A 12,267-nucleotide genomic window follows, 5' to 3' on the forward strand; every position below is an offset into this window, starting at 1 on the left:
CGTGCGCTCACGTAGGTAGGTTGGTGCACTGAAGTGAACAACAGGTAGTAGGTATATGCAGTGATGGGTATTACAATGTGCACCTGTCACACACAGACAGGTACCGGACAGGCACAGTGACACTGCGTGCGCTCACGTAGGTAGGTAATTGCACTGACTGAAGTGAACAACAGGTAGGTATATGCAGTTATGGGTATTACAATGTGCACCTGGCACGCACACAGGTAGTCACTGAATGTGCTGGGCCTGGCAGTGGCACACACAGTAGGAATTACCAAGGCTGTCTATGCAACACAAATGTCAGTGGGCCACACACACAAAAAAAAATAGATCACAAAAACAAGATTAGCTCTCAAAAGAGATGTCGAGGGGTGCTTTTTTAGCAATAAGAATCAGCAAGGAGCAAGCTAAGAAGCCTACAAGAGCCTAACTAAGCTTTCCCTATGAGAGTCTGTAGCAGCTTTCCCTTCTCTAATTAATGCAGGCACACGAGTGAGTCCAATGCCTTTTATAAGGGGGGGGGGGCTCCCGGAGGGAGTGTAGCCTAATTGGCTACAATGTGCCTGCTGACTGTGATGTAGAGGGTCAAAGTTGACCCTCATGATGCACTATGGGGGCGAACCGAACTTTCAGAAAAGTTTGCGGTTCTCCGCGATCGCGAACCATGGAATTTCGCCGGCGAACCGTTCGGGCCATCTCTACTAGAGACTTCAGCAAGTGAACAGCACTATCCAACTGCCTCCCCAGTACATGGGACAACTGCCAAACTAAGCCACTACCCACATGAAGCCACTTTTGCATTAGGCCACCACCCACATTAAGATGCCGCCCACACTAAGCAACAGCCCACAGCTGCATTAGTGCATACCTAACCATGCACGCACACACACACCACAACTGCCACACTAAGACACCACCCACACTAAGTAGTCCCCCACAACTGCACTGCACACAGTAAGCTGCCACCCAAAAGTGTGTCCACGCATACTTAGAACCTTCATTTAGTATATAGGTTTAAACACATGCACACATTCACACTAATTTTTCCAGGTTTATTCAATGCATTTTATAGCAGTGGAAGCTAATACATTGTAGTAACAATTCAGAAACAAACAGAATCACTAAGATTAATTAAGAATCACCTCCTGTACTAGTACAAGGTGGGTACTTTTCCCTTAATTACAGCATTGTGTCTGCAAGGATACTATTCTACCAGCTTTGCACATCTAGATTGTACAACATTTGCCCACTGTTCAAGATCCGTCTAATTGGATGGTGATATTATGTGGACTTTTATCTTCAATTCATTTCACAGATTTTTAGTAGACCTTAACACTAGGCTTTGACTATGCCACACAAGCATAGTCCTCTTTTTCTTCTTGATCCATTGTGTGATTTATTTTTCTGTGTACTATTGGTCATTGTCATGTTGGAAGATGAACTCTCTTCCAATTAACTTTCAGTCAGTGGGCAGCAGGTTTTCTTTAAGAATTTAGGTATTTCGGAGTTCTGGTATTTTACTACATCCTCTTTGTACCCTGACAAATGCCTCAGTCCGTGCTGTAGAAAATTACCCACAACAGGATACTATAACCACCATGCTTTGCTGTAGGTATGATTTTTTTTGGGAGGACAGTGAACTGTGTTGATTTTCCACCGTAAAGTTTGTTTAATTAGTAAAATATTAAATTCACAAATGACAACTTGACATGCATTATAAGCTCCACCTAGTCATTAGACTACCAAAAATGATACGTTTCACCACAGTATAATAAATGTAAAGTAACTGCATAGAGACGAGTAGGGCTAATCAATTACCAAGTCTTATACATTTATAATTTTGCTTATTGCACCAATAAAGCAGATATATTTTCTACTTACAAAAACATTGCACATTAAATTAGCAGGCAAAGCTCCCTAAAGAGATGTTTTTTTTATTGTTTGGAAGTGTATTTTTTTTATTGCTAAATGCAATGAATTAATAAAAAAAATATGCCATAAGGACTGAACACTTCCATTAATACAGTAGAGAGGTTGTGTCACATTCAGTTCAGTTGTTTTGACTTTGTTAGTACTACAATTGATAAAACAGTAACAATACTTAGCAACTTTGAAAATAAATGGCAGTGCAATCACACACTAAACTAGAAATTACTCACCATCACTTTCAGCCTCTGTATCTAGGCGGCCATCAATCTCAATGCCAACTAGAAAATACATAAATACAGCAGCAGTTGAATGTCTGTTTGGTTAGTTTGTTGATAATATTCTTTTTCATTACATGTACAATACTATGTGCACTATGTAAAATCAAGTGTAATGAAAGGTCTGAGTGCATATTAACCACTTCAGGACCACAGTCTTTTCGCCCCTTAAGGACCAGAGCCTTTTTCTTCATTCAGACCACTGCAGCTTTCACGGTTTATTGCTCGGTCATACAACCTACCACCTAAATGAATTTTACCTCCTTTTCTTGTCACTAATACAGCTTTCTTTTGATGCTATTTGATTGCTGCTGCGAGTTTTACTTTTTATTATATTCATCAAAAAAGACATGAATTTTGTCAAAAAAATGACTTTTTTAACTTTCTGTGCTGACATTTTTCAAATAAAGTAAAATTTCCTATACATTTGAGCGCGAAAGTTATTCTGCTACATGTCTTTGATAAAAAAAAAACATTCAGTGTATATTTATTGGATTGGGTAAAAGTTATAGCGTTTACAAACTATGGTGCCAAAAGTGAATTTTCCCATTTTCAAGCATCTCTGACTTTTCTGCGCACCTGTCATGTTTCATGAGGGGCTAAAATTCCAGGATAGTACAAATACCCCCCAAATGACCCCATTTTGGAAAGAAGACATCCCAAAGTATTCAGTGAGAGGCATGGTGAGTTCATAGAAGATTTTATTTTTTGTCACAAGTTAGCGGAAAATGACAGTTTGTGACAAAAAAAAAAAAAAAGTTTCCATTTCTTCTAACTTGCGACAAAAAAAAATGAAATCTGCCACGGACTCACTATGCTCCTCTCTGAATACCTTGAAGTGTCTACTTTCCAGAATGGGGTCATTTGTGGGGTGTGTTTACTGTCCTGGCATTTGGGGGGGTGCCTAATTGTAAGCACCCCTGTAAAGCCTAAAGATGCTCATTGGACTTTGGGCCCCTTAGCGCAGTTAGGCCGCAAAAAAGTGCCACACATGTGGTATTGCCGTACTCAGGAAAAGTAGTATAATGTGTTTTGGGGTGTATTTTTACACATACACATGCTGGGTGGGAGAAATATCTCCGTAAATGACAATTTTTTTATTTTTTTTACACACAATTGTCTATTTATAGAGATATTTCTCCCACTCAGCATGGGTATGTGGAAAAATACACCCCAAAACACATTATACTACTTCTCCTGAGTACGGCGATACCACATGTGTGGCACTTTTTTGCACCCTAACTGCGCTAAGGGGCCCAAAGTCCAATGAGTACCTTTAGGATTTCACAGGTCATTTTGAGAAATTTCGTTTCAAGACTACTCCTCACGGTTTAGGGCCCCTAAAATGCCAGGACAGTATAGGAACCCCACAAATTACCCCATTTTAGAAAGAAGACACCCCAAGGTATTCCGTTAGATGTATGGTGAGTTCATAGAAGATTTTTTTTTTTTGTCACAAGTTAGCGGAAATTGATTTTAATTGTTTTTTTTCACAAAGTATCATTTTCCACTAACTTGTGACAAAAAATAAAATCTTCTATGAACTCGCCATTCTCCTAACGGAATACCTTGGGGTGTCTTCTTTCTAAAATGGAGTCATTTGTGGGGTTCCTATACTGCCCTGGTATTTTAGGGGCCCTAAACCGTGAGGAGTAGTCTTGAAACCAAATGTGGCAAAATGACCTGTGAAATCCTAAAGGTACTCATTGGACTTTGGGCCCCTTAGCGCACTTAGGGTGCAAAAAAGTGCCACACATGTGGTACCGCCGTACTCAGGAGAAGTAGTATAATGTGTTTTGGGGTGTATTTTTACACATACCCATGCTGGGTGGGAGAAATATCTCTGTAAATGACAATTATTTGATTTTTTTTACACACAATTGTCCATTTACAGAGAGATTTCTCCCACCCAGCATGGGTATGTATAAAAATACACCCCAAAACACATTATACTACTTCTTCTGAGTACGGCGATACCACATGTGTGACACTTTTTTGCAACCTAGGTGCGCTAAGGGGCCTAACGTCCTATTCACAGGTCATTTTGAGGCATTTGGATTCTAGACTACTCCTCACGGTTTAGGGCCCCTAAAATGCCAGGGCAGTATAGGAACCCCACAAGTGACCCCATTTTAGAAAGAAGACACCCCAAGGTATTCTGTTAGGAGTATGGTGAGTTCATAGAAGATTTTTTTTTTGTCACAAGTTAGCGGAAAATGACACTTTGTGAAAAAAAAAACAATACATATCAATTTCCGCTAACTTGTGACAAAAAATAAAATCTTCTATGAACTCATCATACACCTAAAAGAATACCTTGGGGTGTCTTCTTTCTAAAATGGGGTCACTTGTGGGGTTCCTATACTGCCCTGGCATTTTAGGGGCCCTAAACCGTGAGGAGTAGTCTTGAACCCAAATGTCTCAAAATGACCTGTGAAATCCTAAAGGTACTCATTGGACTTTGGGCCCCTTAGCACAGTTAGGCTGCAAAAAAGTGTCACACATGTGGTATCGCCGTACTCAGAAGAAGTAGTATAATGTGTTTTGTGGTGTATTTTTACATATAACCATGCTGGGTGGGAGAAATATCTCTGTAAATGACACATTTTTTTATTTGTTTTACACACAATTGTCCATTTACAGAGAGATTTCTCCCACCCAGCATGGGTATGTGTAAAAATACACCACAAAACACATTATACTACTTCTCCTGAGTATGGCGATACCACATGTGTGACACTTTTTTGCAGCCTAGGTGCGCTAAGGGGCCCAACGTCCTATTCACAGGTCATTTTGAGGCATTTGTTTTCTAGACTACTCCTCACGGTTTAGGGCCCCTAAAATGCCAGGGCAGTATAGGAACCCCACAAGTGACCCCATTTTAGAAAGAAGACACCCCAAGGTATTCCGTTAGGGGTATGGTGAGTTCATAGAAGATTTTATTTTTTCTCACAAGTTAGTGAAAAATGACACTTTGTGAAAAAAACAATAACAATCCAATTTCCGCTAACTTTTGACAAAAAATAAAATATTCTATGAACTCATCATACACCTAACAGAATACCTTGGGGTGTCTTCTTTCTAAAATGGGGTCACTTGTGGGGTTCCTATACTGCCCTGGCATTTTACGGGCCCAAAACTGTGAGTAGTCTGGAAACCAAATTTCTCAAAATGACTGTTCAGGGGTATAAGCATCTGCAAATTTTGATGACAGGTGGTCTATGAGGGGGCAAATTTTGTGGAATCGGTCATAAGCAGGGTGGCCTCTTAGATGACAGGATGTATTGGGCCTGATCTGATGGATAGGAGTGCTAGGGGGGTGACAGGAGGTGATTGATGGGTGTCTCAGGGGGCGGTTAGAGGGGAAAATAGATGCAATCAATGCACTGGGGAGGTGATCGGAAGGGGGTCTGAGGGGGATCTGAGGGTTTGGCCGAGTGATCAGGAGCCCACACGGGGCAAATTAGGGCCTGATCTGATGGGTAGGTGTGCTAGGGGGTGACAGGAGGTGATTGATGGGTGTCTCAAGGTGTGATTAGAGGGGGGAAATAGATGCAAGCAATGCACTGGCGAGGTGATCAGGGCTGGGGTCTGAGGGCGTTCTGAGGTGTGGGCGGGTGATTGGGTGCCCGCAAGGGGCAGATTAGGGTCTAATCTGATGGGTAACAGTGACAGGTGGTGATAGGGGGTGATTGATGGGTAATTAGTGGGTGTTTAGAGGAGAGAATAGATGTAAACAATGGATTTGGGAGGTGATCTGATGTCGGATCTGCGGGCGATCTATTGGTGTGGGTGGGTGATCAGATTGCCCGCAAGGGGCAGGTTAGGGGCTGATTGATGGGTGGCAGTGACAGGGGGTGATTGATGGGTGGCAGTGACAGGGGGTGATTGATGGGTGATTGACAGGTGATCAGTGGGTTATTACCCGGAATAACAGATGTAAATATTGCACGGGCAAATTGATAAGGGGGGGGGTCTGAGGGCAATCTGAGCGTGTGGGCGGGTGATTGGGTGCCCGCAAGGGGCAGATTAGGGTCTAATCTGATGGGTAACAGTGACAGGTGGTGATAGGGGGTGATTGATGGGTAATTAGTGGGTGTTTAGAGGAGAGAATAGATGTAAACAATGGATTTGGAAGGTGATCTGATGTCGGATCTGCGGGCGATCTATTGGTGTGGGTGGGTGATCAGATTGCCCGCAAGGGGCAGGTTAGGGGCTGATTGATGGGTGGCAGTGACAGGGGGTGATTGATGGGTGGCAGTGACAGGGGGTGATTGATGGGTGATTGACAGGTGATCAGTGGGTTATTACCCGGAATAACAGATGTAAATATTGCACGGGCGAATTGATAAGGGGGGGGTCTGAGGGCAATCTGAGCGTGTGGGCAGGTGATTGGGTGCCCGCAAGGGGCAGATTAGGGTCTAATCTGATGGGTAACAGTGACAGGTGGTGATAGGGGGTGATTGATGGGTAATTAGTGGGTGTTTAGAGGAGAGAATAGATGTAAACAATGGATTTGGGAGGTGATCTGATGTCGGATCTGCGGGCGATCTATTGGTGTGGGGGGGTGATCAGATTGCCCGCAAGGGGCAGGTTAGGGGCTGATTGATGGGTGGCAGTGACAGGGGGTGATTGATGGGTGGCAGTGACAGGGGGTGATTGATGGGTGATTGACAGGTGATCAGTGGGTTATTACCCGGAATAACAGATGTAAATATTGCACGGGCGAATTGATAAGGGGGGGGTCTGAGGGCAATCTGAGCGTGTGGGCAGGTGATTGGGTGCCCGCAAGGGGCAGATTAGGGTCTAATCTGATGGGTAACAGTGACAGGTGGTGATAGGGGGTGATTGATGGGTAATTAGTGGGTGTTTAGAGGAGAGAATAGATGTAAACAATGGATTTGGGAGGTGATCTGATGTCGGATCTGCGGGCGATCTATTGGTGTGGGGGGGTGATCAGATTGCCCGCAAGGGGCAGATCAGGGGCTGATTGATGGGTGGCAATGACAGGGGGTGATTGACGGGTGATTGACAGGTGATTGACAGGTGATTGACAGGTGATCAGGGGGGATAGATGCATACAGTACACGGGGGGGGGGGGGTCTGGGGAGAATCTGAGGGGTGGGGGGGTGATCAGGAGGGAGTAGGGGGCAGATTAGGGACTTAAAAAAAAAATAGCGTTGACAGATAGTGACAGGGAGTGATTGATGGGTGATTAGGAGGGTGACTGGGTGCAAACAGTGGTCTGGGGGGTGGGCAGGGGGGGGGTCTGAGGGGTGCTGTGGGCGATCAGGGGGCAGGGGGGGGGAAATCAGTGTGCTTGGGTGCAGACTAGGGTGGCTGCAGCCTGCCCTGGTGGTCCCTCGGACACTGGGACCACCAGGGCAGGAGGCAGCCAGTATAATAGGCTTTGTATACATTACAAAGCCTATTATACACTGTTGCAGCGGCGATCCGGATGCCAGTAACCCGCCGGCGCTTCCGAACGGCCGGCGGGTTACGGCGAACGGGGGGCGGAGCCAGTCCCCGGCGGCTGATCGCGTCACGAATGACGCGATCGCCGCATAGCCACTCCCGCAGCCGCCCCCGCCGATGGGCGTATTGCGGTCGTTTGGGCCCGGACTTTGCCGCCGCCCATCGGCTGGGGGCGGTCGTTAAGTGGTTAAAGAACCTCCTTCATTAAATAACCTCCCTTATAAAGATTCTGTTTTGTCATGTACTATTTATACATTTCACAGCTTTCAATGTCATAGCAGTGTATTATGACAATCAATAATGATAAAAACTGTTTGAAAAACACACTAGTCCATGCCTCGCAATAACATGGAAATTCCTGTACAGATGTGCTTTAAATCCACTTAAAACGAAAGCTTATGGTGTGGACATTTTTTGAAAGGAGACACTTTTAAGAATTAACATTGTGTTGCCACTTTGGTTTTACAGGTGGACTCCATTTTTCTTGTCAAAAAAACTTGGTGTTTTAATTTGGCGTCTATATAGTCAAAGGATTAATGGCACACATTTGTTAATATTTACTTTGTTGTGTGTATAAGACATAAGAATTGCACAATACCTCTAACAGGAACTGGTGGAAACAAGCAGTTAGGAGTGTCAGTGTTTACTGACAGTCAATGGATTGATTCAGGTGAATAACAATATAAAATAACAAAGGCTCCTGCTATGTGCAGCTAATTACTACTGCAGCAAGGTGAGAGTTCCTCACAACAGTTGTTTTTTTAACAAAGTATAGAGACTACCGTTGCTAAGGTTAGAAAGTACAGAAATATAGGTTTACTGGCACTTTTGGAAATCATTGACTGACTGCAAACTGTCTCTTTTAGCTCCCAATATTCTGCTAGTGGTTCTACATCACTATGAACTGTATGGGTAGTTTGTAGTACTGGTCCAAGCCCTATTCTATACAGCAGCGTTTCTCAAACCTGTCCTTGTGACTCCCCAATGGAGTACGTTTTGCAGGCAACCTCACCTATGCACAGGTGGGGTAATTAGTGTCTAAGCTAGGTGAATTCTATGTGGCTGAAACATTAATTACCCCACCTGTGCATAGGTGAGAATGCCTGCAAAACATGCACACATCAATTTATACCATGCACTGACGAGGACCAGAAAGTCAGAAACAGCTTCATGCATATTTGATTGATGTGGCTTTGTAAATGTATAAGCTATAGATTTGCTATACATGAGTGGTTCTGGATGTGAGCCTGGCTTCAGAGGCATAAAGAAATTAATTTCATATTTCAAAGTTATGCATCACGGGAAACTACACTTGCTCACGTATTGTATATACCCTCTGTTTTGAGAAGCCAAAATTATATTTTGCAAATTTAAATGTGAAGATATTTTTTATAAGCATTAGATTTCAAAACTAAATATCCAGCACCCATCTATGTTTACAGTTTCTTTGTTTTTCATTTAACAACCATGGTAAATTTGTAACTGCTTAGCTAGATATATATCTATCTATCCAAGTAGTGGGTTGACTCATGTTAATATCACAGTCCTTACCCTGGTACTACTTGTGCTACTGTGTTCTAAAGGGCATAAAACCCGAGACATATGTGCATCAATTCCAGGAACATCATCATTTGTTCTATTATAAACAAGCAAAATAAAATAAATAAATTGAAGATGTCTAAAAAAATGATAAACTATTTCAATGGCATAACAATGATTATAATAGACCTTGTAGCTTTTGTTAGGCCCCAGTAGAACAGATGTAACTCATGCAGCCAACAATTGTACATTTCAAATATATTTATATAAAGTATTCAGTTGTATATTGTAAAAAAAAAAATCTCTCTTCAATATCAATTCAATAAATTAGTAAAGTGTGCTTTTTTATTTGCTACCGTTTCAGAACAGCATAGACCTCACGAAAGATTAGACAGCCTGACAAGTTTCTCATGGGGTTCTGTCATATGCATTACTGACGCCAAACAACACCCAAAGTGCATTCACTTGTTGTTGAACCAAATACTAGGAGCAAAACAACCTAAAATAATTCCTTAGTACGGTAAATCTGTGTTTTCTTGAGTTTTATAAAGGAAATTCCAACATTTCCAATTTGAGACCACTGGACCTAAAGCCCAATCATAGTATTTTGTACCAATGTTGTATATTGGTGTATACCTCTGTCTGTGTTATGTACCACATGTTTGTTTCTTACTTTGTACAGTGCCACAGAATATGCTGGAGCTTTACACGTCATTAATAATATTAGTAGTATGGGGAAGAATGAGACAACATAGGAATTACTTTTGATATTTTGCTGCAGACATTGCTGGAGATGATTCAAAATTGCAGTTTCCAGAGTAAAGTTTACAGTAAATTTTAACATGAGCACATATACAGAATAGGTAATTATACTACTTGCTCTAATATATTTGTCAGTTTGCACAAACATACTTGGTAAGAAATCTTCCTCAAGAGATCTGTAAAGCTCCTCATTCAATGAAAATGTATGTTTATTATTACAGAGTTAATATAATCATTTTTAGTCTGAATCTCTCTGCGCTTTGCTATAGAAATATTATATACAAATACATTCAATTTTTGTTTGGCCAGTCTACAATAAATAATGTGATTTACATAGCTTATAATAGAGTAGGAATGCTCTGATGAGTACAATAAAATATCATGGAGTAACAAAATACACAATCGTTAAATCTTTGTTAATTGAACAGGCCACCTTTACTCATGAAGCAAAACTGAACATTCATACACCTAAAATAAAAGTAAATGTTGGAAAAAAATAACAAAAAATATTATTACATATTATTTGATCTACTTACCATCCTCCATTATCATCTGTAAACGGCTTTTCTTCTTTCTCCCCATAGCGGCGGCCTGTAAAGTACTTTCCTTAATTCTTGTGGTGAGAATATCTCTCTGTCTCTCACTCTCCAGCAGCTACGGTGCCTCTGTGCTTCGCAGGTAACTCATTCTATAACTTTCTCTTTTTGTACCCCATGTCTACCTGCAGCCCAGAGACTGAGGTGTCTGTTGTTCTGCCTTTCATTTTCAGCCTGCGTTGCACCTGTGCTATTAGATTACACTACATATCACTTAAACATGAAGGAAAAGCTGGGAGATCAGATGGAGCGTCGTGTGGCCTTTTAATGCAGAATTCATGACTAATCTTTCATCCCATTATTACTGGAATAATTATTTTATCCCAATGTTTGTTACTTACTGATAACTCATCAGGGCAGAGGTTCAGATCTTCTCATTCATTCAGCTACATTGTCTTACATATATATATTTTATTTTCTGTTGTTTGCACCATAGCTTGAGGAACAACAGTAGCTTGTTAAAAGGATTTCTTTTTTTGCACAAAAAATTTGATGATTTTCATTTATTTCAGTCACTAAGAAGAATCACCTGTTTTTTTCTAATGTTCAGTGTCACAGCTGCTCAGCTGATCTCTCTGATCGAATCTGCTAGAAATCGATGATTTCTGATTGATCATTCGGCCAAAATTCAGTCAAATAGATTGATCGGTTAATTGATGTAGGTCAATCGACAGTGGGTCAAGAATATCAGCAAATTGACGGAAATAGCATTGTACTCGCTTTTATGACTAAACTAAATGTTATCCACAAGCCAATGTTTTTTTCTGCAAAACTTAGGTTTTGGAATCTGCCCCCTCTTCCCGCTAATTGACCATCAGTTTTAGGAGGGTGATTGAAGGTTAGGTGCCACCAGTGGTAGCTAGGTTTAGGCACCACCAGGAGGAGTTTAGGGTTAGGCACCACCGGGAGGGGGGGAGGGGTCTTAGGATTAGGCAACACCAGTGAAGGATTCTGTGTGAGAGTAGGGTTAGGTTTAGCCCTAGCAAAATATCAGTAAATGTTACTAATATTTTACTATCAAAATACAGTTGTAGAATATCACTAAGTGTAGCGATATTTTACTATCAGCAATTCCCTGCGCTCTTTTTTCCAGGTGCCTTTTTTACATGTATGCGGAAAAGAAGCACAGAATTCATAAGTACCTTTGTCCCTTTACCTGGGGCCCTCAGTGTACTTTTGTGTTCACTACATGGACCCTTCAAATAAATAAAGTATATTTTTAATAAAACCTGTATTTTGTATTAACTCATGTCCCCATTGTCCAATATTACATTATAAAAAAAATAACCATGGGAAATATATGCAGTAACAGTGCAAATCAGGAATAGAGGAGTAAATGTTTTAGACTTGAGAAATGCTGCAAAGTTAGGATGGGTTCAAAAAATGTATTGCATTGATTACATTTAATGTATCAGTTAATAACCTAAAAACTACGTAAACAAGAAGAAACTAAATTGATCTAGAATTTGGCTATATATTTTAGTAAATACAATGAAGGAAGGGATAATTCTTATATATTTTATGGTGTTTTTTTGCCATGATTATGTCATGAGAATATTCGTGCATTGTTTGCAGCTTAATTTGTATAGCTCATTGTTCTAGCAGAAATACATACATCTTCTGGACATTGATATTTTACTTCCCCCATTCCTGGCACAGAACTTCTTTTGTCTTTCACTCCTCACCTGAAA

At 41.3% G+C, this 12,267-nt stretch overlaps 1 long non-coding RNA gene across 3 annotated transcripts in view; it reads left to right on the top strand.

The window, feature by feature from the left end:
* The window catches only part of LOC137518441 (uncharacterized), a 121,202-nt gene that overhangs the window by 38,373 nt on the left and 70,562 nt on the right, over positions 1-12,267 (top strand). For all 3 annotated transcript variants that reach the window (XR_011020812.1, XR_011020810.1, XR_011020811.1), the window contains exon 2: positions 10,565-10,658. This is a non-coding gene — a long non-coding RNA (uncharacterized lncRNA). The remainder of the gene's footprint in view (positions 1-10,564; positions 10,659-12,267) is intronic.

The sequence above is a fragment of the Hyperolius riggenbachi genome, chromosome 5 (genome assembly GCF_040937935.1).
Source record: "Hyperolius riggenbachi isolate aHypRig1 chromosome 5, aHypRig1.pri, whole genome shotgun sequence".
NCBI classification, from domain to species: domain Eukaryota; kingdom Metazoa; phylum Chordata; class Amphibia; order Anura; family Hyperoliidae; genus Hyperolius; species Hyperolius riggenbachi.